The sequence below is a fragment of the Rana temporaria genome, chromosome 10 (assembly GCF_905171775.1).
Source record: "Rana temporaria chromosome 10, aRanTem1.1, whole genome shotgun sequence".
Classification (NCBI taxonomy): Eukaryota; Metazoa; Chordata; class Amphibia; order Anura; family Ranidae; genus Rana; species Rana temporaria.
Window position 1 is genome coordinate 141,315,119 of NC_053498.1, and position 14,618 is coordinate 141,329,736.

The 14,618-nt window shown below is 32.8% G+C and overlaps 1 protein-coding gene across 3 annotated transcripts in view; it reads right to left on the bottom strand.

Moving 5' to 3' along the window:
• The window catches only part of PKNOX2 (PBX/knotted 1 homeobox 2), a 524,525-nt gene that overhangs the window by 506,760 nt on the left and 3,147 nt on the right, over positions 1-14,618 (bottom strand). The gene's annotated exons all lie outside the window — the stretch shown is intronic.

Genomic DNA, 14,618 nt, shown 5'->3' on the forward strand with positions numbered 1-14,618 from the left:
TTTACAATTTTATTAAATTTTTTCTATTTTTTTTAGGATCCCATTATGGGGGCTTTGGTGAAATAGCAGGGGTCCAAACAGGGGGAATCTGCACCACACAGGGTGATTTTTTAAATTATATTTTTCAATTTTATTTGATGTTTTGTTACAATTTAATTTTATTTTATTTTTTACATTTTATTTAATTTTTATTTTTTACAAAAAAAATTAGGAACCCTATAGGGGGGCTTTGGTGAAATATCAGGGGTCCAAACCGGGGCAATCTGCACCACACAGGGTGATTTTTGTTATTATATTTTTTTTTTTTTTTACAATTTTATTTAAATTTTTTACACTTTTTTTTAGGAGTCAATTAGGGGACTTTGGTGAAAATATCAGGAGCCCAAACAGGGGGAATCTGCGCCATGCAGGGTGATTTTTTTTATCTATATTTTACAATTTTTTTTTATTTAATTTTTTTTCACTTTTATTTTATTTCTTTTTTACAATTTTATTTTATTTATTTTTTACAATTTTTTTTAGGAGCCCATTAAGGGGACTTTGGTGAAAACGATGTGTTTATCCTTGGTCGTGTGTACGAGGCTTCACAAGAGAGAGAGCTGTGCATGATGTCATAAGCCTAGTCTAAGGACCAGACAAGAAACAGGAAGTGGGCTGTATAAGGTATTTACTGGCAGAAAAAAAACATGTTTTACTATCCGAAGTTAAAACAACAACAAGGGCAGAAGATTTAATAGATGGAAAGATGAAAAAATTTTGCAAAAATAAAACCGCTTTCCAGCTTACCTCACTCTCTTCATAGCTGTTTAAACACGCTGATCCATTACTTCTGCCTTACTTCCTGGACAGACTTCAGGTCATGACACAGGAAGGAGTTGATCTGCTGAGGGTTGATGATGCAGGGTGTGTGCTAATGAGATCAGCTGGTCAACTCCTTCCTGTGTCATGACCTACAGTCTGACCAGGAAGTAAGGCAGAAGTAATGGAGCAGTGTGTTTAACCACTCCCCACCCAATGACATCATATGAGGTCGTTGATTTTGAGCGGAGATATCTGAATGATGTTGGGTGCAGCTACATTCATATATCTTTCTTTAGAGACGGCGATTCCCTACACCGTAAGAACAATTATAGCGGCTGTTCGGCTGCTTGGTCGCTCCTACAGTCAGCCCTTCGGCGCTTCTCCCGGCTCGCCCGTACGATCGTCGAGAGAGTGAAGGAATCGGTCCTTACAATAGAGAATCCGGGAGGGGGGGGGGGCATCTGTGATCTTGATCTCTATAGGGTGACCACATTTCCAAACTACCATTCCGGGACACTCCCCCTTCCCAAAAATCAGCTTGTGGTGTAACGAATCACAGCACAGTGATTGGACACAAGAGGCGGGATTTATGGTTTCTCCAATCACAAGCAGGGGGCGGGACTGTGCTCCTCCAGGCATTCCCGGCCAGGACATAATTATAATATATTTTTTTTATTATTAATGATAATAATAATATTTTCAATAATATATGAAAAAATTGTAGTGAAACTGTGTTGTTACAAAGTATAATGCAAAAACTCCCAGGCAGCCCCATAGCAGACGTGTGTGGATTCCCTCCAGATTCACTTTTATAGGAGTTTTGCAATCAATTTAAATTGCAGGTTACACACCCTGCATCTCTTAGCTGCTGAAGAACTACAAGTCCCAGCTTATCCTTCCCGCCAGTGTTGGTAGCTGTGTGTTGTATTACCCCATAGCTGGAGGTCTGTCCATTGTCTATGCTTTCCGTACATGTTATTTTGTAAAGTGCTGTCCAAAGTTTTTGCACTATATAAATCCTGGATTATACTATTATTATTGATATTGTTATTATTATTATTATTATTATTATTATTATTATTAGTATTATTATTATTATTATTATTATTAATAATAATAATAATAATAATAATAATAATAATAATAATACAACTACTACTACTACTAATAATAATAATTGTTTCTTATTATTATTATTTTATTATTATTATTATTATTATTATTATTATTATTATTATTAATATTATTGTTAGTATTAATAATTTTAATACAACTACTACTACTACTACTACTACTACTACTACTACTACTAATAATAATAATAATAATAATAATACTTTTTTCTTATTATTATTTTGTTATTTATTATTATTATTATTATTATTATTATTATTATTATTATTATTATTATTATTATTATTATTATTATTAATAATAATAATAATAATAATACAACTACTACTACTACTAATAATAATACTAATAATAATAATAATAATAATAATACTTTTTTCTTCTTATTATTATTTTATTATTATTTATTATTATTAGTATTATTAATTATAACACAACTACTACTAATAATAATACTTTTTTCTTCTTATTATTATTATTATTATTTTATTATTTATAATAATTATTATTAATAATAATAATAATAATAATAATAATAATACAACTACTACTAATAATAATAATAATACTTGTTTCTTCTTATTATTATTTATTATTATCAATATTATTACTAATGATAATAATAGTAATTTTAATAACATATAAAAAAATAAAACTATGTTGTTTCAAAGTATAATGCAAAACCCCCGGGCAGCCCCATAGTAAAACGTGTGGATGACCTTTATATTCACTTCTATAGGAGTCCTGTAATCAATATATATTGCATCTCTTAGCTGTTGAAGAACTACAAGTTCCAGCTTTTCCGTACTGCCCGTGTTGGCATGCTGTGTGTTGTAGTTCTCCATGGCTGGGGGGCTGTCTATTGTCTATGCTTTCAGAATATGTTGTCTTTTAAAGCATTGCGCAAACTTTTTGGCCCTATATAAATCCTATAGTATAATAATAATAATAGTTTTATTATTATTACTATTATAATTATTATTAATATTATTATTAGTATTAATAATTATAATACAAGTGCTAATAATAATAATAATAATAATAATACTTTTTTCTTCTTCTTATTATTTTATTATTTATTATTATTATTATTATTATTATTATTATTATTATTAATAATAATAATACTTTTTTCTTATTATTATTATTTTATTATTTATTATTATTATTATTATTATTATTAATAATAGTAATAATAATAATAATAATAAGAAGAAGAAGAAGAAGAAAATAATAATAATAAGAAAAAATATTATTATTATTATTATTATTATTATTATTATTATTATTATTATTAATAATAATAATAATAATAATAATAATAATACTAATAATAATAATAAAAATAATAAAAAAATATAACAATATGTAATATAAATGAAAGTAAAACGATGTTGTTACAAAGTTTCATACAAAACCCCAGGCAGCCCCATAGTAGAGAGGGAAAAGCCTCCATAGTCACTTCTATAGAAGTTCCTGTAATTAGGAATCACACATATCACCCCTGTGACCATTGGGGCAAAGTGCAAATTCTCCCTCTTTATTGTATTAAGAATAAATGGTCTCATGCTGTGATTTTGTAAAAGTAAATTACAAAATGCCTCCCCCTATGAGATGCATTTGAAAATTAGCGATCACAAAAAGCGTTGCAAGCAGCAATTTCTTGAGCATTTAAGTTCAGAATCAGACTGGGTGTAAAATTCCCCAATTTCTTCTATTTACTTACAAAGTAACAAATTCATCTTTTATTTCATTTTTTCTAGAAATTTTGCTACAAATCAGTGAAATTGTCCTCTAAATGGAGGCAGATAGGAGGCTGCCTGGTGCCCAGGGCATGGAGAGGATGTGTGTGGGTACAGAAGAGAAAGGTTTGTTTATTAAAGGCAAATAGGTCGTCCATTGTGCAAGGGATTCGGATTTTCACCACATTTCCTAAGCTAAAGGAAAATTCCCCTACAAATTGGATTTGAACCACATTCACTAAGCTAAGGGAAAATTCCCTTGCAAAGTACATTCTTTACAAAGTGGACTTGCAACACATTCACTAAGCTAAGAGAAAGTTCCCCTACAAATTGGATTTGCACCACATTCACTTACTAAGGCGAAATTCCCTTGCAAAGTACATTTTTTACAAAGTGTACTTGCAACACATTCACTAAGCTAAGTGAAAATTCCTCTTACAAAGAACTTTCTTTATAAAGTAGATTTTCACCACATTCACTAAGCTAAGGGAAAATTCCCCTACAAATTGGATTTGCACCACATTCCCTAAGCTAAGGGAAAATTCCCTTGCAAAGTACATTCTTTACAAAGTGGATTTCCAACACGTTCACTAAGCCAAACGGAAATTTCCTTTCAAAAACGTTCTTTACAAAGTGGATTTGCACCACATTCACTAAGCTAAGTGAAAATTCCCCTACAAATTGGATTTGCACCACATTCACTAAGCTAAGGGGAAATTCCCTTGCAAAGTACATTCTTTACAAAGTGTACTTGCAACACATTCACTAAGCTAAGAGAAAGTTCCTCTACATATTGAACTTGCACCACATTCACTAAGCTAAGTGAAAATTCCTCTTACAAAGAACTTTCTTTATAAAGTAGATTTTCACCACATTCACTAAGCTAAGGGAAAATTCCCCTACAAATTGGATTTGCACCACATTCCCTAAGCTAAGGGAAAATTCCCTTGCAAAGTACATTCTTTACAAAGTGTACTTGCAACACATTCACTAAGCTAAGAGAAAGTTCCTCTACATATTGAACTTGCACCACATTCACTAAGCTAAGTGAAAATTCCACTTACAAAGAACTTTCTTTACAAAGTGGATTTTCACCACATTCACTAAGCTAAGAGAAAGTTCCCCTACAAATTGGCGTTGCCCCACATTCACTAAGCTAAGGGGAAATTCCCTTGCAAAGTACATTCTTTACCAAATGGATTTGCACCACATTCACTAAGCTAAGAGAAAGTTCCTCTACACATTGAACTTGCACCACATTCACTAAGCTAAGAGAAAGTTCCCCTACAAATTGAATTTGCACCACATTCACTAAGCTAAATGTAAAATTTCCTTTCAAAAACGTTCTTTACAAAGTGGATTTGCACCACATTCACTAAGCTAAGGAAAATTCCCCTACAAAGTACATTCTTTACAAAGTGGATTTTCACCACATTCACTAAGCTAAGAGAAAGTTCCCCTACAAATTGGATTTGCACCACATTCCCTAAGCTAAGGGGAAATTCCATTTCAAAGTACATTCTTTACAAAGTGTACTTGCAACACATTCACTAAGCTAAGTGAAAATTCTCCTTACAAAGAACTTTATTTACAAAGTGGATTTTCACCACATTCACTAAGCTAAAGGAATATTCCCCTACAAAGTAGATTCTTTACAAAATGGATTTGCACCACATTCACTGAGCTAAGAGAAAGTTCCCCTACAAACTGAATTTGCACCACATTCACTAAGCGAAGGAAAAATTCCCCTACAAAATACATTATTCAGAAAACTGATTTTCATCACATTCACTAAAATAAGGGAAAATCCCCCCTACAAAGTGGATTATTATCACATTCACTGAGCTAAGGAAAAATTCCCCTTCAAAGTACATTCTTTTTTCAAATGGACTTGCACCACACTCACTAAGCTAATTACATTAGAAATGACATTCTTTACAAAAAAGATTTTTATCACATTCTCTAAGCTAAGGGAAAATTCTCCTACAAATTAGATTTTCATCATATTCACTAAGCTAAGGGAAAATTCCCCTTGCAAAGCACATGCTTTACAAAATCGATCTGCACCACATTCACTAAGCTAAATTCCCCTAAAAAAAACAGTACTGGGACAAAGGTCATCCAGTGCCCAGGGCAAAAAGCCAAACTGCCCCCCACCCCCCATATCTTTATGTGCAACCCCCCACCCCCAGCAGTCAGAATGAGCTCCCCTGGTGCCCCGCCCATACAGTAAACCGCTGCGCCCCGGGCATTCTCCCCTCCTGACCCTCCTGCCCACTCCTTGTCCCAGCTCTGCCAACAAAGAACATTCTTTACAAAGTTGACTTTCACCACATTCACTATAAGCTAAGGGAAAGTTCCTGTGATGTCATAGTGTGGTTATGATGTCAGAGGAAAGAACATTTAATGGCCCCTCCTCCCCAACACCCGGCAAAGATGATACTTTATTATTTTTGCAATTAAAAACAGATTTAAAACCAACCGGATTGTTTCGCCCCATAATGGCCACACTTACTGGGAATAGGGCTGACATCTCCCAGTAAGGCACTGGGAATAGGGCTGACATCTCCCAGTAAGGCACTGGGAATAGGGCTGACATCTCCCAGTAAGGCACTGGGAATAGAGCTGACATCTCCCAGTAAGGCACTGGGAATAGGGCTGACATCTCCCAGTAAGGCACTGGGAATAGGGCTGACATCTCCCAGTAAGGCACTGGGAATAGGGCTGACATCTCCCAGTAAGGCACTGGGAATAGGGCTGACATCTCCCAGTAAGGCACTGGGAATAGGGCTGACATCTCCCAGTAAGGCACTGGGAATAGGGCTGACATCTCCCAGTAAGGCACTGGGAATAGGGCTGACATCTCCCAGTAAGGCACTGGGAATAGGGCTGACATCTCCCAGTAAGGCACTGGGAACCGTCATCTGGAGAATGGTCATAGTCTTGTACCATTGTCTACACCGGGAGGGGGGGACTTTCTAAGCAAAGGACCAGTTTACTGTCCTTCAGGGGGGAGACTGTGGCCAGCGGGAGTAGAAAATGTCCCAACAGTAGTGCCCCATCATTGGTTTTAATGGGATAAATAGTGCCCCATTGTTGGTAGCAATGGAAGAAGAGTGCCCCATGGTTGGAATCCATGGAAGAAGAGTGCCCCATTGTCGCCCCATTGTTGGTTTCAATGGAAGAAGAGTGCTCCATTGTTGGTATCAATGGCAGAAGAGTGCCCCAGCGTTGCCCCATTGTTGGTAGCAATGGAAGAAGAGTGCCCCATTGTTGCCCCATTGTTGGTAGCAATGGAAGACGTGTGCCCCATTGTTTCTATTAATGGAAAGAGAGTGCTCCATTGTTGCCCCATTATTGGTATCAGTGGAAGAAGAGTGCCCCATTGTTGGTAGCAATTGAAGAAGAGTGCCCCTTTGTTGTCCCATTGTTGGTATCAATGGAAGAAGAGTGCTCCATTGTTGCCCCATTATTGGTAGCAATGGAATAAGAGTGCCCCATTGTTGGTATCAATGGAAGAAGAGTGTCCCATTGTTGCCCCATTGTTGGTAGCAATTTAAGAAGAGTGCCCCTTCGTTGCCCCATTGTTGGTAGCAATGGAAGAAAAGTGTCCCATTGTTGGTATCAATTGAAGAAGAGTGCCCCATTGTTGGTAGCAATGGAAGATGAGTGCTCCATTGTTGCCCCATTATTGGTATCAATGGAAGAAAAGTGCCCCATTGTTGGTATCAATTGAAGAAGAGTGCCCCATTGTTGGTAGCAATGGAAGATGAGTGCTCCATTGTTGCCCCATTATTGGTATCAATGGAAGAAGAGTTCCCCATTGTCGCTATCAATGGAAGAAGAGTGCCCCTTTGTTTCCCCATTGTTGGTAACAATGGAAGAAGAGTGCCCCATTGTTAGTATCAATGGAAGAAGTGTGCTCCATTGTTGGTATTAATGGAAGAAGAGTGCCCCATTGTTGCTATCAATGGAAGAAGAGTGCTCCATTGTTGCCCCATTATTGGAATCAATGGAAGAAGAGTGCCCCAGCGTTGCCCCATTGTTGGTAGCAATGGATGAAGAGTGCCCCATTGTTGCCCATTGTTGGTAGCAATGGAAGAAGAGTGCCCCATTGTTGGAATCAGTGGAAGAAGAGTGCCCCAGCGTTGGTATCAATGGCAGAAGAGTGCCCCATTGTTGGTATCAATGGCAGAAGAGTGCCCCAGCGTTGCCCCATTGTTGGTAGCAATGGATGAAGAGTGCCCCATTGTTGCCAGCAATGGAAGAAGAGTGCCCCATTATTGGAATCAATGGAAGAAGAGTGCTCCATTGTTGCCCCATTGTTGGTAGCAATGGATGAAGAGTGCCCCATTGTTGGTAGCAATGGAAGAAGAGTGCCCCATTGTTGGAATCAGCGGAAGAAGAGTGCCCCATTGTTGGAATCAGTGGAAGAAGAGTGCCCCATTGTCGCCCATTGTTGGTAGCAATGGAAGAAGAGCGCCCCATTGTTGGTGTCAGTAGGGGGAATAGTGCCCCATCATTGGTGTCGGTTGGTGAAATAGTGCCCCAAGGGCCAGATAAAGGCAAGCAAAGGGCCACATCCGGCCCCCTGGGCCGCAGTTTGGAGACCCCTGGCCAGACAGTCAAAGCTTTCCCCATAATGAATGAAAACCAACTGGAGAGTGCAAAATCTGGTGCCGCTCTGCAGAGTAACCAATCAGCTTCCAGGATTCATTGTCAGAGCTTCATTGAACGAGGAGAAGGTAGAAGCTGATTGGCTCCCGTGCAGAGCTGCACCGGATTGTGCCCTCTGTGCTCTTGATTAGTCTTCTGCGATTCGTCAAGGACGTCATTTTTTTTCCCCCGCGCTTTTTAAATGAAAGGAAACGGCGGCAAAAGTATTTTCTAAAAACCGGAAAATGAAATAAACCTTCGCACATTAGGCCCGGTGGGCCAATCACACGGCTCCGTTTGATGAATTATTCCAGCTCATTAGTTTCATTTGGGTATCACTGACATGCTAATCCCGTAGCACGCCACCCAGATAGCGAACAGTAAACACGCCCGCAGCGCCGGGTTGAGGGAAGGGGCATCGGCGTCAACGTGAAAAAAAAAAAAAAAAACTTTTTCTAAACTTAGTTCCAAGCAGCTTCTCTTTTTTTTTTCTCTCTCTCTTTTTTTTTTTTTTTTTTTTTCAGCAGCCACAGCGAGACCAAAAAAAAAAAAAAGAAAGCTAATGTATTATTTAACATAGAAAATACCATAACAGAACCGTTCGGATCGCGAAACGCGCCCCCCATCCCCCTCCTTCTCTCTTTTTTTTTTTTTTTAAACAGCAGATGTACCCCGTCCACAGCCACACACAAAAAAAAATGCCGTTTCCTTCCTTCTTAATTGCTACAATTAAAATCCTTGGGAAAAATGATTGCCACACGACCCATCTGTAGAATGCAAATGAATGCCATTTAAACAGTGGATTATCACAAAAAAAAAAAAAAGAAACTCTCTCAGTAAACTTTAAATAAAAAAATAAAAAAAGTTTGTAGTAATACAATTTTTAAATAATATAAATTGAAAGTAATGAAAATAGTCATAACAATTTTATATGATTTTTTTTTTAATTTTAAGTAATTAAAAAAAAATAAGAAAAAAAGTTTGTAGTAATAATAAATTTTTGAAACATTTTTAATATAAAAAAAAAAAATAAAGCTTGTAGTGATAAAGATGAAAAATAAATTAATTTTAAAGTTATAAGAATAGTAAAAAAAAAAATGAACTAGAAAAAAGTTTGTAGTAATAAAAATTAAAATGATAGAAATTTGAAGTAATTTAAAAAAAATTAATAAGAAAAAAAGTTTGTAGTAATAATACATTTTAAATAAAAATTTAATATAAAAAAATAAAGCTTGTAGTGATAAAGATGAAAAATAATATAAATTTAAAGTAATAAGAATAGTAAAAAGAAAAAAAATGAACAAGAAAAAAGTTTGTAGTAATAAAAATTTAAATGATAGAAATTTTAAGTAATTTAAAAAAAATTAAATAAGAAAAAAAAGTTTGTAGTAATAATACCTTTTGAAACATTTTTAATATAAAAATAAATAAATAAAGCTCGTAGTGATAAAGATGAAAAATAATATACATTTAAAGTAATGAGAAAAGAAAAAAGTTTGTAGTAATAAAAATTAAAATGATAGAAATTTTAAGTAATTTAAAAAAAAATGAATAAGAAAAAAAAATTGTAGTAATAATACATTTTAAATAAAAATGTAATATAAAAAAAATAAAGCTTGTAGTGATAAAATAATATAAATTTAAAGTAATAAGAATAGTAAAAAGAAAAAAAAATGAACAAGAAAAAAGTTTGTAGTAATACAATTGTTAAATAATATAAATTGAAAGTAATTAAAATTCGTCATTAAAATTTTAGATGAAAAAAATTTAAATGATATCAATTTTAAGTCATTTAAAAAAAAATTAAATAAGAAAAAAAGTTTGTAGTAATAATACATTTTGAAACATTTTTAATAAAAAAATAAATAAATAAAGCTCGTAGTGATAAAGATGAAAAATAATATACATTTAAAGTAATAAGAAAAGAAAAAAGTTTGTACTAATAAAAATTTAAATGATAGAAATTTTAAGTCATTTAAAAAAATTTTTTATAAGAAAAGAAAATTGTAGTAATAATACAATTTAAATAAAAATGTAATATAAAAAAAATAAAGCTTGTAGTGATAAAATAATATAAATTTAAAGTAATAAGAATAGTAAAAAGAAAAAAAAATGAACAAGAAAAAAGTTTGTAGTAATAAAAATTTAAATGATAGAAATTTTAAGTAATTTAAAAACAATTAAATAAGAAAAAAAGTTTGTAGCAATAATACATTTTGAAACATTTTTAATATAAAAATAAATAAATAAAGCTCGTAGTGATAAAGATGAAAAATAATATAAATTTAAAGTAATAAGAATAGTAAAAAGAAAAAAAAATGAACAAGAAAAAAGTTTGTAGTAATAAAAATGTAAATGATAGAAATTTTAAGTAATTAAAAAAAATTTAATAAGAAAAAAAAATTGTAGTAATAATACATTTTAAATAAAAATGTAATATAAAAAAAAAAGCTTGTAGTGATAAAGATGAAAAAAATTATATACATTTAAAGTAATAAAAATAGTAAAAAAAAAAAGAAAAAAGAACAAGAAAAAAGTTTGTAGTAATAAAGATTTAAATGATAAAAAGTAATTTAAAAAACGAAATAAGAAAAAAAGTTTGTAGTAATAATAAATTTTAAATAAAAGTTTGTAGTAATAAAGATTTAAATGATATAAAGTATTTTAAAAAATGAACAATAAAAAAAGTTTGTAGTAATAAAGATTTAAATGATAAAAAGTAAATTTAAAAAATGAAATAAGAAAAAAAGATTTGTAGTAATATTACATTTTAAATAAAAATGTAATATGAAAAAATAAAGCTTGTAGTGATAAAGATGAAAAATTATAGAAATTTAAAATAATAAAAATTGTAAAAAAAAAATTGAATGAGAAAAAAGTTTGCAGTAATGAAAAATAAATGATAGAAATTAAAAAATGAAATAAGAAAAAAAGTTTGTAATAATAATACATTTTAAATAAAATAAAAATGTTTGTAATAATAATACATTATAAATAAAAATGGAATATAAAAAAAACCTTGTAGTGCTTAAGATGAAAATAAATATCAATTTAAAGTAATAATAATAGCAAAAATAAAATAAAAATCTAAGAAAAAAGTTTGTAGTAATAAAAATGTATAATAATAGAATTTTAAAGTAATAAAAATAAGAATAAAAATGTAATATGGAAAAAAGTTTGAAGTAATAAAGATTAAAAATAATAGAAAAATAAAGTAATAAAAATAGTACAAAAAATATATAAGAAAAAAAGTTTGTAGCAATAAAACTTTTAAATAATATAAATTTAAAGTAATAAAAATAATATTAAAAAAGTAATATGAAAAAAGTTTGTAGTAATAAAGACTAAAAATAATATAATTTTAAAGTAATAAAAAATTTTAAAAAAATGTAATTAAAAAAAGTTTGTAGTAATAAAAATTTTAAATAATATAAATTTAAAGTAATAAAAATAATAATAAAAATGTAATATGAAAACTAAGTTGTAGCAATAAAGATTAAAAATAATATAAATTTAAAGTAATAAAAATAACAATAAAAATGTAATATGAAAAAAACAAGTTTGTAGTAATAAATATTAAAAATAATAGAAATTTTAAGCAATAAAAATAATAATAGAAATTTAAAATGAGAAAAATTTTAAGTAATAACAATAATAATAAAAATGTAATAAGAAATGTAAAAAAGTTTGTAGCAATAAGAATGTAAAATGATAAACATTTAAAGTAATAATACTTTTTTTTTATATGAAATAGAAAGTTTGTAGTAATATATATTTTAAATAATAGAAAAAAAAATGAATATGAAAAAAGTTTGTATCAATAAAGATTAAAAATAATAGAAATTTTAAGTAATAAAAATAGTAAAATACATTTATAAGAAAAAGAGTTTGTAGTAATAAAATTTTAAAATAATATAATTTTAAATCAATAAAAATATTAAATAAAAATTCAATAAGAAAGAAAAAAGTTTGTAGTAACAAAAATTGAAAATGATAATTAAAGTAATAAAAATTTAAAATAAAAATGTAATAGAAAATAAAAAGCTTGTAGTAATAACAATTTTAACTAATAAAAATAGTAAAAAATATGTCACATAAAATAAAAGTTTGTAGTAATACAAATTTAAAATAATAAAAAATAGTCATAAAAATGTTATATGAAAAAAAAGTTTTGGTCTCCCGCCCCCCCCCCCCCTGCCCCCCCCAACTTTAAACAAAAAATAAATAAAATAAAAATTGCACACTAACTTTTAAGATGTGTCTAGAACCTGAACTGGTAATATACTGGTAATATACTGGTAATATACTGGTAATATACGTTTTGCTTTGAATGTAACAATTGGAAGAAGTTGTAAAATTCAAATATAAACAAATCTGGTTAAAAAAAATAAAATAATTTACAATATATTTAACGCCGGATTTTAATTTAACATTGGCCTAACGCTTAACTAATCCGTCTCCTGAACGCGCTAATGTGCTCCGAGCCTATCGCTATAATCAATTTTGTATTGGAAGACGCACTACGACGCATGCGAAATCCAATACTTTCCTCAATTAAAGCAGAGACCGGCGGCGGCGGCGGACGTGAGAAGTCGTATATTTAATTATCCCTTCGCTAACGATCAACTCCTCGGCCGCGCTGGCCCTTTTCGAAGGGAAGTTATTTTTTTTTTTTTCTAGAAGATCATCCAAACTTGGAAAAGCAGAGAAGAGTCAGACTCTATACTATATTCTATACTATATTCAAAGGACAGTAGAAAATCGCAGGTAGTCGCGCATTATCGATCACATTGGCAAACGTTAACAAAGACGTAGCGAGTACCGGGAGATCGAAAACAAGTTTAAATTGCTACAAAACAAAACAAAAAATGTTTAAGTTGGGAAGTTGAGAGCCGCCGGTCTATTGGATAAGTCAGACTTAATTAAAACAACATGACGGGATCCTCAATGGCTCAGAAGATCGGCCTCACCGGATCGGCAATGAGTGGAAATCCTTCATTCGAGTCAAAGTGAGAACAAAACAATATTGTCGCTGGAGCCCCATGGAGGAGCCAGATCTCCCCCAAGACGCCGGCGGAGAAACAGCCATTTAATGAGTTATACACAAAGGTCTAAGGAGAGGCAAATTCACCGCCGGCTACAAACATCACAATCCGTTTCGGAAGCATTTTTCATGATTGGCAATCGTTGGTTATATAAATCATAAAACAAAGCAAGCAAAAGGCAGCGAGCCTTCCACTGCCAGAGATATTCACCGAATCACCGTACAAAAAGATACAACGGATGATCGACCGCAACAGGAACTTCATCTCTCAAGGAAAGGCAAACAAGGAACAACATGGGAATACCAACCATCCAACCAGACCCACCAACCAGCACCAGGACTAGCACCACCATATAATGCCACCATCACCAGAACTGGCACCAGCAGCAGAACCATCATCTTCATTCAATGCCACCACCATCATATTGAGCACTAATACCAGCACCAGAACCAGCAACCACCACCTCCAAACAATGCCACCACCACCTTCATACAATACCACCACCACCATAATGAACATCAGCACCAGCACCAAAAATAGCACTAGCACCAGAACCAGCACCACCACCTCCATACACTACCACAATCACCAGAACTAGCACCAGCACTAGAAACAGCAGCACCACCATATAATGCCACCATCACCAGAACTAGCATTAGAACCAGCACCACCTTCATACAATACCACACCACTTCCATACGATACCACATCACCTCCATACAGTACCAACTTCACCAGAACTAGCACCAGCACTAGAAACAGCAGCACCACCATATAATGCCACCATCACCAGAACCAGCACCACCTTCATACAATACCACACCACTTCCATACGATACCACATCACCTCCATACAGTACCAACTTCACCAGAACTAGCACCAGCACTAGAAACAGCAGCACCACCATATAATGCCACCATAACCGGAACCAGCACCACCTCTATACAATACCACACCACCTCCATACAGTACCACCATCACCAGAACTAGCACCAGCACTAGAAACAGCAGCACCACCATATAATGTCACCATCACTAGCACCAGAACCAGCACCACCACCACCACCTCTATACAGTACCACCATCACCAGAACTAGCACCAGCACTAGAAACAGCAGCACCACCATATAATGCCACCATTACCAGAACTAGCACCAGAACCAGCAACCACCACCTTCATACAATGCCACCACCACCATCATGAACATCAGCACCAAAGATAGCACTAGCACCAGAACC